The sequence below is a fragment of the Mytilus edulis genome, chromosome 7 (assembly GCF_963676685.1).
Source record: "Mytilus edulis chromosome 7, xbMytEdul2.2, whole genome shotgun sequence".
Classification (NCBI taxonomy): Eukaryota; Metazoa; Mollusca; class Bivalvia; order Mytilida; family Mytilidae; genus Mytilus; species Mytilus edulis.
In genome coordinates this window covers 92085094-92098378 of record NC_092350.1, presented here as the reverse complement: position 1 = coordinate 92098378, position 13285 = coordinate 92085094, and the positions used below count along the sequence as shown (strand labels likewise).

Below are 13285 nucleotides of genomic sequence, written 5' to 3'. Positions count from 1 at the left end.
ATTTAAGGATAATCAGTGGCGGTCTGGTTTATCATTTTTTTCAACCAATCGCTCAACATAGGAATGGAAGTGAAGACGCCCCTAAACAATATTTAAAAATATGCTTTTAAAGAAATATCAAATATAAATGACTCTCTTATAGTTGTGGCCTGTTATCTTTTTAAGAGATATATCCTGTATCACACTGCAAGGAGTAAGATACGAAAAACGTAATACAAAAACTGATTTAATTTGATTGGTTTATCCAGCATCATATGATCATATGACGATATCTAATAATCTATTATTTTTAGAATAAGATGATTCAAATTTGATGTTAATGTTTATTTGCAGATTGTTATTGACCTGTGGCAGCTGGTATTAACGCCATGATGACACCCTTTGAAATAAGCTGAAGTTGCAATTGGAGTTTTATGAAGGATAATTTGTACATGTTGTAGTTATTGACAGTTTCAGAACTAGAACCAACAGACTTCTGTTTGGGACTTTGGGTACTTAATCATACTCGGTATATATATATTTCTGATGTATAGGTGTAAGTGTCTCTTTTTGGACATTCACTACATCGAGTCTTTATATAAGTAATAATTATATAATATCTTATTAGCTTTGATGGCATGAGCCAATAAATAAAAACTTTGTCAGTGCAAGAGCTAGACAGACATTATTTAGGTGGTCGACCATGCTAAAGGGGAGATAATCAAATTAACTCACTTCAATATACTGTCCATATGTCTGTGTGCCTTGTCGTTGTAACAGCTAGACAGATTTTTTGTTTGGTGGTCTAACATGTTAAAGGGGAGATAATCAAATCAACTTACTTCAATATACTGTCCCTATGTCTGTGTGCCTTGTCAGCATAACAGCTGGACAGATATTGTTTCTGGTGGTATAACATGTTAAAGGGGAGATAATCAAATTAACTCACTTCAATATACTGTCCATATGTCTGTGTGCCTTGTCGTTGTAACAGCTAGACAGATTTTTTGTTTGGTGGTCTAACATGTTAAAGGGGAGATAATCAAATTAACTTACTTCATTATACTGTCCATATGTCTGTGTGCCTTGTCAGTGTAACAGCTGGACAGATATTGTGTCTGGTCTAACATGTTAAAGGGGAGATAATCAAATTTACTTTCTTCAATATACTGTCCGTATGTCCATGTACCTTGTCAGTGTAACGGCTGGACAGATATTGTGTCTTGTGGTTAAACATGTTAAAGGGGAGATAATCAAATTAACTGACTTCAGTATACTGTTCGTATGTCCATGTGCCTTGTCGTTGTAACAGCTAGACAGATTTTGTGTTTGGTGGTCTAACATGTTAAAGGGGAGATAATCAAATTAACTTACTTCAGTATACTGTCCATATGTCTGTGTGCCTTGTCAGTGTAACAGCTGGACAGATATTGTGTCTGGTCTAACATGTTAAAGGGGAGATAATCAAATTTACTTTCTTCAATATACTGTCCGTATGTCCATTTACCTTGTCAGTGTAACGGCTGGACAGATATTGTGGCTTGTGGTGAAACATGTTAAAGGGGAGATAATCAAATTAACTGACTTCAGTATACTGTTCGTATGTCCATGTGCCTTGTCGTTGTTTCTTGATTAAACTGTCTGTATGTCTATGCCCTGTTAGGACATCTCCTGCTTAACAACTTGATGAATATTAATTTCCCCCCGCGAAACGCGTTGCAGGGGACATGGAAATACAGGACGTCCGTCTGTCTGGTCTTGTTAGCACTCTCACGAGTTGTGCTCCTTGGAAATATTAAATTGATGGAAAATGACCTCATAAGAACTCTCAGGGGTACAATTCTTGCCAGATTTTTATAAAACTTATACAATAGGTTAATATCAGCAATATGTCTGACTTGTAAGCACTATAATGGTGGCATTAAGTTATACCCTTGTTCGTCTGTACATACGTCAGTACGTCCCAAAATTGGTTTGCCTTTAGCACCTGTTATGAAACTTATAAACAATGCTTATTACCACAAAACACAGGTCAAGGTTGAATTTTTGTGTCATCACTTTTACCATTCTAGAGTTATGCCCCTTTAAAAATGGAAAAATTGCTGTATTTTTCGTTTCTGTTCTCTAACTTTAGTTTGTCTGAACTAAATGATATGAAACTTATATACATGGCTCATTATTGACCACAAAACACAGATCGAGTTTGAATTTTGGTGGCATCACTTTTACCGTTCAAGAGTTATGCCCCTTTACAAATGGAAAAATTCATGAATTTTTTTTTGTGTTCTATTACTGTAACTTTCTTCAACCAAATGTTATGAAACTTATACATAATGCTTATTACCTCTAAACACAGATAGAGTTTGAAATTTGGTGGCATCATTTTTACAGTTCAAGAGTTATGCCCTTTTATTATAGGAAAAAACTGCTGAATTTTTCATTTCCGTTCTTTAAAGTCATATGAAACCTCAAATTAAAAAAAAATATGCATCTGTTTTTTATAACTAAATGGATAGTTTTCATTATAAATTTTTTGTACATATACTTTTTTCTGAGGAAAATTCTTTAATTTGTCCACATTTAGAAGAAGTTTACTTATTTTTAATTGCTTGCTTCCAGGAAGCAATTCGCCGACATATTTTCCATATGCATAGTGACCTGAGCGTAACCCTCCTCGTAAAAATCCGGTGATCGCAATACGCATGAATCTGTCATTAAAATAAACAATTATCTGATTGTACATGTTAAACACGTGCTCAATACCCATGCTTTTTAACCGGATTTTTGTGACAAAAATGTCGGTTATTGATTTGGGGATGTACGGCGGGCGGGCGGGCGGTCGGGCAGGCGGGCGGGCGGGCGGGCGGCAATCAAATGTTGTCCGTGCATTAACTCATGAACCGTTCAACCAAAGCTTTTAAAATTTTAATATGTTGTTACTGACAACTAAATGAAGGTCAAGTTCAATAATGGCGATTTTGACTTTTACCGTTCAGGAGTTATGGTTCTTGAAAGATTGAAAAATGGTGTTTCCAGTCGTGTCCGTGCATTTTCTCATGAACCATTCAACCAAAGCTTTTAAAATTTTAATATGTTGTTACTGACAACTAAATGAAGGTCAAGTTCAATAATGGCGATTTTGACTTTTACCGTTCAGGAGTTATGGTTCTTGAAAGATTGAAAAATGGTGTTTCCAGTCGTGTCCGTGCATTTTCTCATGAACCATTCAACCAAAGCTTTTAAAATTTTAATATGTTGTTACTGACAACTAAATGAAGGTCAAGTTCAATAATGGCGATTTTGACTTTTACCGTTCAGGAGTTATGGTTCTTGAAAGATTGAAAAATGAAGTTTCCAGTCGTGTATGTGCATTTACGCATGAACTGTTCTACCAAAGCTTCCCAAATTTTAATATGTTGTTACTGATGACAAAATGGAAGTCAAGTTTAATAATGACGATTTTGACTTTTACCGTTCAGGAGTTATGGTTCTTGAAAGATTGAAAAATGGAGTTTCCAGTCGTGTCCGTGCATTTACACATGAACTGTTTTACCAAAGCTTCCCAAATTTTAATATGTTGTTACTGATGACAAAATAGAGGTCAAGTTCAATAAAGACGATTTTGACTTTTACCGTTCAGGAGTTGTGGTTCTTGAAAGATTGAAAAATGGTGTTTCCAGTCGTGTCCGTGCATTTTCTCATGAACCATTCAACCAAAGCTTTTGAAATTTTTATATGTTGTTACTGATGGCAAAATAGAGGTCAAGTTCAATAATGACGATTTTGACTTTTACCGTTCAGGAGTTATGGTTCTTGAAAGATTGTAAAATGGCGTTTCCATTCACGTTGTTGCATTTACTCATGAACCATTCAATCTAAGCTTTTCAAATTTTAATATGTTGATACTGATGACAAAATGGAGGTCAAATTTGATATTGACAATTTTCTCTTTCACCATTCATCAGTAATGGTTCTTGTGATATTGCCAGGACACAAATAAATATTAATAAATCCGGTTTGCTGTCGTTGTGACAGCCTCTTGTTGTTATTTGTTTACTATAAGGTGACAATCGGTAAACTTCGGCTTCAAAACACGGCATTTAATGAGCAGCCATATTTGTTAAATCATAACAGACAGAGAGAAAAAAAAATTGACGATTATACGATATGTTTGCGTAAATAATGATAAAATCGTGCACAGAGGACTTAGTTTGTGATATATACATGCATTGGTTCAAGAATTGGAAAAACATTATTTTTCACCACTCACTCGTTTCATATGACTTTAACTTTAGTTTGCTTCAACCACATTTTATGAAACTTATACACCATGATTATTACCACAAAACACAGATCAAGTATGAATTTTGGTGGCGTCATTTTTACCGTTCTAGGGTTATGCCCCTATACAAATGGAAAAATTGTTGAATTTTTCGTTTCTGTTCTCTTACTTAAGTTTGTCTCCACTAATTGTTATGAAATGTATATATAATTCAGTGGTTACCGTTTGTTTATGTGTAAACACATTTTTGTTTTTTGTTCATATTTTGTACATAAATTTAATTAGGCCGTTAGTTTTCTTGTTTGAATTGTTTTACATTGTCATTTCGGAGGCCTTTTATAGCTGACTGTGTGGTATGTGCTTTGTTCATTGTTGAAGGCCGTACGGTGACCTATAGTTGTTTAAAATATCTGTGTCATTTGGTCTCTTGTGGAGAGAAGTCTCATTGGCAATCATACCACATCTTCTTTTTTTATATATAAAGCTTATTAACACAAAACTCAGTTTAAGTTCAAATTTTGGTAGTGTCACTTTTACAGTTCTTGAGTTATGTCCCTTTATAACTGTATATGCTAGCGGGAGCATCATCTGTGTCCCTATGGACACATTCCCCATTTATTTTTTAAAGAGTTATGCCCATTGGAAATGTTAAATTTATGGAAAATGGCCTTGTTAGCCCTGTCACGGGTGTAGTTCTTGCCAGATTTTTATAAAACTTATACAATAGGTTAATATCAGCAATATCTCAGACAAGTTCTATAGTGGTGGACGATCGACTTTTTTTGAAAGAGTTATGCCCCTTTGAAATATTGAATTTATGGAAAATGGTCTCATTAGCGCTCTCACAGGTACAATTTTTGCCAGTTTTTTTATACGACTGCAAAATTTGAAAAATTTTTCGTCGTATATTGCTATCACGTTGGCGTCGGCGTCGTCGTCGGCGTTGTCGTCGTCGTCGTCGTCGTCCGAATACTTTTAGTTTTCGCACTCTAACTTTAGTAAAAGTGAATGGAAATCTATGAAATTTTAACACAAGGTTTATGACCACAAAAGGAAGGTTGGTATTGATTTTGGGAGTTTTGGTCCCAACATTTTAGGAATTAGGGGCCAAAAAGGTCCCAAATAAGCATTTTCTTGGTTTTCGCACTATAACTTTAGTTTAAGTTAATAGAAATCTATGAAATTTTGACACAAGGTTTATGACCACAAAAGAACGGTTGGGATTGATTTTGGGAGTTTTGGTTTCAACAGTTTAGGAATTAGGGGCCAAAAAAGGGCCCAAATAAGCATTATTCTTGGTTTTCGCACAATAACTTTAGTTTAAGTAAATAGAAATCAATGAAATTTAAACACAATGTTAATGACTACAAAAGGAAGGTTGGTATTGATTTTTGGAGTTTAGGTCCCAACAGTTTAGGAATTAGGGGCCAAAAAGGGACCCAAATAAGCATTTTTCTTGGTTTTCGCACCATAACGTTAGTATAAGTAAATAGAAATCTATGAAATTTAAACACAAGGTTTATGACCATATAAGGAAGGTTGGTATTGATTTTGGGAGTTTTGGTCCCAACAGAATAAGGGGCCCAAAGGGTCCAAAATTGAACTTTGTGTGATTTCATCAAAAATTGAATAATTGGGGTTCTTTGATATGCCGAATCTAACTATGTATGTAGATTCTTAATTTTTGGTCCCGTTTTCAAATTGGTCTACATTAAGGTCCAAAGGGTCCAAAATTAAACTTAGTTTGATTTTAACAAAAATTAAATCCTTGGGGTTCTTTGATATGCTGAATCTAAAAATGTACTTAGATTTTTGGAAAGATTAGAACTTGTTCTAAATCTTTACTTAGGCACCGACCTCCCTAACAACAGGACAGGTTAGCTACTGTTACTAAATGTATTCACACTGAAATATAGTTCCCTATAGTTCTCATGTTTGTGCACATAATACACATATACACTGAAAAAACTGGGTATATTATTGGAGCAGTTCATTCAAGAATGTATGTCATTAAGGTGTGTTGATGTGCAGGCATTTTAAAAAACATTTTGATTAGGTAACTGGGTATTGATTCAACTAGTATGATTGACAACTGTCATTATCACTAAACAATCAGAGACAAGGTGGACCTTTAATTACAATGCCCCACCTCCTAAACTGCCAATCAAATTGACCACATTACCTATCAACCTCAGTCTTACATAATTCTACAGACCAATCAATGTACATATACTTCTTAATACACAAGTATTTGACCTCATAATTGAATACACAAATGTGTATATTAGATGTTTGATATTTATAATGATGATAGATTTATGTATTGCCAATTACTTTTGATCTACATTACATAAAGTGATTCTGTAAATTATATCTGAAAGATAAGTGATTAATGGATTAACAAGATCTTAAGAAAATGAAATATGAATATAAATAAAATTATGAATAAATAAAAGGTATTCAAGTAAGGCCTATAATTTACTTGATAAATTTCCAATAATCATCTGTAATTAATCAACAATTAAATTAGTACACTTTTTTTTTATCTGAAACAGTATAAAAATTTTAAAACTTTTAATTATAACAAACCATTGTTTATTAGTTTATTTCCCATCAATCATTATGTCTATTTTAGTCATTTGAATTTTTTTTAGAAGTGAATATATATTTTTGCAATCAAAGAAAGAATCCACATTTCAATAAGATAAGTTTTTTAATTGGTTTACGTTGAAAAGGTACATTTTCAATGCCCTGTGTTGAAAAATACTTAAAAATTGACCAAAAGGCACTCTAAAACTTATAATCTTCAATGCCATATAACCTCTGTTTCAACTGACAAAATGCCCCAAAACAACATTTTTCATTTTTTTTTTGGGTTGACATTTTAAAGTTTTAATCTGTTGGTCCAGATTTATGTTTTACAAGGATAGTTGGTAACATTTACTAGATAATTCAAACTACTCTTCTAATCTTTCCATGAGTGATTTCCATCACTTTGATTAATTATTGGCCTAGTTTTCAAGTTAGTTCAAATTGGGGTCCAAAATTAAACTTTGTTTGTTTTCATCAAAAATTGAATAATTGGGGTTCTTTGATATGCCAAATCTAACTGTGTAAGTAGATTCTTAATTTTTGGTCCAGTTTTCAAATTGGTCTACATTAAGGTCCAAAGGGTCCAGAATTAAACTAAGTTTGATTTTAACAAAAATTAAATTCTTGGGCTTATTTGATATGCTTTATCTAAATATGTACTTTGATTTTTGATTATGGGCCCAGTTTTCAAGTTGGTCCAAATCAGGATTCCATATCAAGTATTGTGCAATAGCAAGAAATTTTCAACTGCACAGTATTGCACAATAGCAAGAAATATCTAATTGCACAATATTGTGCAATAGCAATTAATTTTCAATTGGAGTTATCTTTCTTTGTATAGAATAGTAGTTGATAATATATATTGGAAATTTGCCAGACATGACTATGATGTCATTTTCTATTTTTATTTGCCAATAACTTTATGTAAATAACTTCATTGGAAATTTGCCAATATAAAATGTTGCTGATGAAGCTTTTTTTCCTTATCTTATCTAAAATGTTTTTAGATAATGTATGTTGGACATTTGCCAGACATGACTATGATGTCATTTTCTATTTTTATTTGCCAATAACTTTATGTAAATAACTTCATTGGAAATTTGCCAATATAAAATGTTGCTGATGAAGTTTTTTTTATTGTTTTATACAATAAACAATGTATATTCACTTTTACTACCAACCAATCTTTACCATTCAGTGATAACAAACACTTTATTTTACATTTTAATATTTTATGATGTATTTAAAAGAGTAGTTATTGTTGCAAACTCCATTAGAAATTTGAATTAATATCAGTTTTGGAAAAAGGGAAGCGGGGATGTGAAAAAAAAGGGGGGGGGGGTTTAAATTTTTCTCATTTCAGATTTCATAAATAAAAAGAAAATTTCTTCAAACATTTTTTTGAGAGGATTAATATTCAACAGCATCTATATAGTGAATTGCTCAAAGGCAAAAAAAAACCTTTTAAGTTCATTAGACCACATTCATTCTGTGTCAGAAACCTATGCTGTGTCAACTATTTAATTTTAGATTTAAAAAGTTTGAAGAAGAAATCTTTAATTGATTTGTAAAATCTTGACATTTGTTTTGTGTAAAAAAAAACCATGTAATGTCAAAAATTTGATCACAATCCAAATTCAGAGCTGTATCACGCTTGAATGTTTTGTCCATACTTGCCCCAACTGTTCAGGGTTCGACCTCTGCGGTCGTATAAAGCTGCGCCCTGCGGATCACCTGGTTTATACTTATATTATAGGTTAATATCAGCAGTATCTTGGACAAGTTCTAAAATGGTGGACGATAGACTTTTTTAAAAGAGTAATGTCCCTTGGAATTATAAAATAAGTGCAACGTGGGGAATTTGGAACTGTTCTTTTATTAAACTTAACAAGGTGAAGAAATTGGAACAATCCAAAGAATGGCATCATGCCTAACTTAATGCTTGAAATATATTTATAGATTATTGAGATTTAAAACATCCTGTAAATTAATTTTTATTTCCTTTTTTGCAGGATATAATGGCAAGTTGGGATAGGGTAAGATTTTGTTCTTATACATTTGTATTTCCGAGGTCATGTCACCGATGTTGTCTTTTGACTACACAAAGATACACGTGTGTAGTTCATTATAAACATAGATGGAAATGGAAGAAAAATCAAAATGACACTAGTTATAAGAGTTTCAATGTACAAAATTTGAAGGAGCAAACCTGATATATTATACAATGATACCAAGTCTTCTTTGTCAAAAAACTCAGAAATTACAAACATCGGTTTAACTGTCTGAGTCAGTTGGTAGTTGTTGCATTTAAAAAGCAAACTGTAAAAATGGACATCTTAAGCAGAATAACTAAAACTATAAACAAGTAGTTTGTTATTTGAATTTATTTATTTATCATACATTATTATGTTCAGGAGAGAAATGCTTATGCTTTGTTTTACTTACAGAAACTGTGTAAAGCTGCTTACCATGGAAACATTAAAGATGTGGAATTATCTTTGAAGAATGGAGCTAATTTGGAAAATACAAGTTGGGGTGTAAGTGAAGTAGAAATATTTAAAACATATAAAGGTATTTACTGACCATGCTGACAGTACACACAAGATGAATCATATATAAATCCCCCTTGTTTGTTCTGAGTGATTCATTGTTAAACAGAGAAAATATTGGTTATTACAGGTATTTCTGTATTATTCATAAGACTGGAGTAAGAAACATTGTAACACAACAGCAATACACCTAGCTAAATTAGACATGAGATATATCGGTTCTTCCTTACACAATACATCATAACACAAGACATGAGATATATCAGTTCTTCCTTACACAATACATCATAACACAAGACATGAGATATATCGGTTCTTCCTTACACAATACATCATAACACAAGACATGAGATATATCAGAACTTTCTTCTTTACACAATACATCATAACACAAAACATGAGATATATCAGTTCTTCTTTACACAATACATCATAACACAAAACATTAGATATATCAGTTCTTCCTTACACAATACATCATAACAAAAGACATGAGATATATCAGTTCTGCCTTACACAATACATCATAACACAAGACAAGAGTAATATCGGTTCTTCCTTACACAATACATCATAACACAAGACATGAGAAATATCGGTTCTTCCTTACACAATACATCATAACACAAGACATGAGATATATCAGTTCTTCCTTACACAATACATCATAACACAAGACATGAGATATATCGGTTCTTCCTTACACAATACATCATAACACAAGACATGAGATATATCAGTTCTTCCTAACACAATACATCATATCACAAGACATGAGATATATCAGTTCTTCCTTACACAATACATCATAACACAAGACATGAGATATATCGGTTCTTCCTTACACAATACATCATAACACAAGACATGAGATATATCAGTTCTTCCTTATACAATACATCATAACACAAGACATGAGATATATCAGTTCTTCCTTACACAATACATCATAACACAAAACATGAGATATATCAGTTCTTCCTTATACAATACATCATAACACAAGACATGAGATATATCAGTTCTTCCTTACACAATACATCATAACACAAGACATGAGATACATCAGTTCTTCCTTATACAATACATCATAACACAAGACATGAGATATATCAGTTCTTCTTTACACAATACCTCATAACACAAGACATGAGATATATCGGTTCTTCTTTACACAATACCTCATAACACAAGACATGAGATATATCGGTTCTTCTTTACACAATACCTCATAACACAAGACATGAGATATATCGGTTCTTCCTTACACAATACATCATAACACATGACATGAGATATATCGGTTCTTCCTTACACAATACATCATAACACAAGACATGAGATATATCGGTTCTTCCTTACACAATACATCATAACACAAGACATGAGATATATCGGTTCTTCCTTACACAATACATCATAACACAAGACATGAGATATATCGGTTCTTCCTTACACAATACATCATAACACAAGACATGAGATATATCGGTTCTTCCTAACACAATACATCATATCACAAGACATGAGATATATCGGTTCTTCCTTACACAATACATCATAACACAAGACATGAGATATATCGGTTCTTCCTTACACAATACATCATAACACATGACATGAGATATATCGGTTCTTCCTTACACAATACATCATAACACAAGACATGAGATATATCGGTTCTTCCTTACACAATACATCATAACACATGACATGAGATATATCGGTTCTTCCTTACACAATACATCATAACACAAGACATGAGATATATCGGTTCTTCCTTACACAATACATCATAACACAAGACATGAGATATATCGGTTCTTCCTTACACAATACATCATAACACAAGACATGAGATATATCGGTTCTTCCTTACACAATACATCATAACACAAGACATGAGATATATCGGTTCTTCCTTACACAATACATCATAACACAAGACAAGAGATATATCGGTTCTTCCTTACACAATACATCATAACACAAGACATGAGATATATCAGTTCTTCCTTACACAATACATCATGACACATGACATGAGATATACCAGTTCTTCCTTACACAATACATCATAACACAAGACATGAGATATATCGGTTCTTCCTTACACAATACATCATAACACAAGACATGAGATATATCGGTTCTTCCTTACACAATACATCATGACACAAGACATGAGATATATCGGTTCTTCCTTACACAATACATCATAACACAAGACATGAGATATATCAGTTCTTCTTAACACAACACATCATAACACATGACATGAGATATATCAGTTCTTCTTTACACAATACATCATAACACAAGACATGAGATATATCAGTTCTTCCTTACACAATACATCATAACACATGACATGAGATACATCAGTTCTTCCTTATACAATACATCATAACACAAGACATGAGATATATCAGTTCTTCTTTACACAATACCTCATAACACAAGACATGAGATATATCGGTTCTTCTTTACACAATACCTCATAACACAAGACATGAGATATATCGGTTCTTCTTTACACAATACCTCATAACACAAGACATGAGATATATCGGTTCTTCCTTACACAATACATCATAACACATGACATGAGATATATCGGTTCTTCCTTACACAATACATCATAACACAAGACATGAGATATATCGGTTCTTCCTTACACAATACATCATAACACAAGACATGAGATATATCGGTTCTTCCTTACACAATACATCATAACACAAGACATGAGATATATCGGTTCTTCCTTACACAATACATCATAACACAAGACATGAGATATATCGGTTCTTCCTAACACAATACATCATATCACAAGACATGAGATATATCGGTTCTTCCTTACACAATACATCATAACACAAGACATGAGATATATCGGTTCTTCCTTACACAATACATCATAACACATGACATGAGATATATCGGTTCTTCCTTACACAATACATCATAACACAAGACATGAGATATATCGGTTCTTCCTTACACAATACATCATAACACATGACATGAGATATATCGGTTCTTCCTTACACAATACATCATAACACAAGACATGAGATATATCGGTTCTTCCTTACACAATACATCATAACACAAGACATGAGATATATCGGTTCTTCCTTACACAATACATCATAACACAAGACATGAGATATATCGGTTCTTCCTTACACAATACATCATAACACAAGACATGAGATATATCGGTTCTTCCTTACACAATACATCATAACACAAGACATGAGATATATCGGTTCTTCCTTACACAATACATCATAACACAAGACAAGAGATATATCGGTTCTTCCTTACACAATACATCATAACACAAGACATGAGATATATCAGTTCTTCCTTACACAATACATCATGACACATGACATGAGATATACCAGTTCTTCCTTACACAATACATCATAACACAAGACATGAGATATATCGGTTCTTCCTTACACAATACATCATAACACAAGACATGAGATATATCGGTTCTTCCTTACACAATACATCATGACACAAGACATGAGATATATCGGTTCTTCCTTACACAATACATCATAACACAAGACATGAGATATATCAGTTCTTCTTAACACAACACATCATAACACATGACATGAGATATATCAGTTCTTCTTTACACAATACATCATAACACAAGACATGAGATATATCAGTTCTTCCTTACACAATACATCATAACACAAGACATGAGATATATCAGTTCTGCCTTACACAATACATCATAACACAAGACATGAGATATATCAGTTCTTCCTTACACAATACATCATAACACAAGCCATGAGATATATTGGTTCTTCCTTACACAATACATCATAACACAAGACATGATATA

General features: G+C 32.8%; 1 long non-coding RNA gene across 2 annotated transcripts; it reads left to right on the top strand.

The window, feature by feature from the left end:
* Positions 1-337: 337 nt before the first annotated feature.
* On the top strand, positions 338-9572 carry LOC139482488 (uncharacterized). Of its 2 annotated transcripts, none has more exons than XR_011654884.1 (3): positions 338-491; positions 8866-8889; positions 9301-9572. It is a non-coding gene; the product is annotated as an uncharacterized lncRNA (long non-coding RNA). The 2 variants fall into 2 exon arrangements; XR_011654885.1 differs by having other exon boundaries at positions 338-508.
* Positions 9573-13285: the final 3713 nt, after the last annotated feature.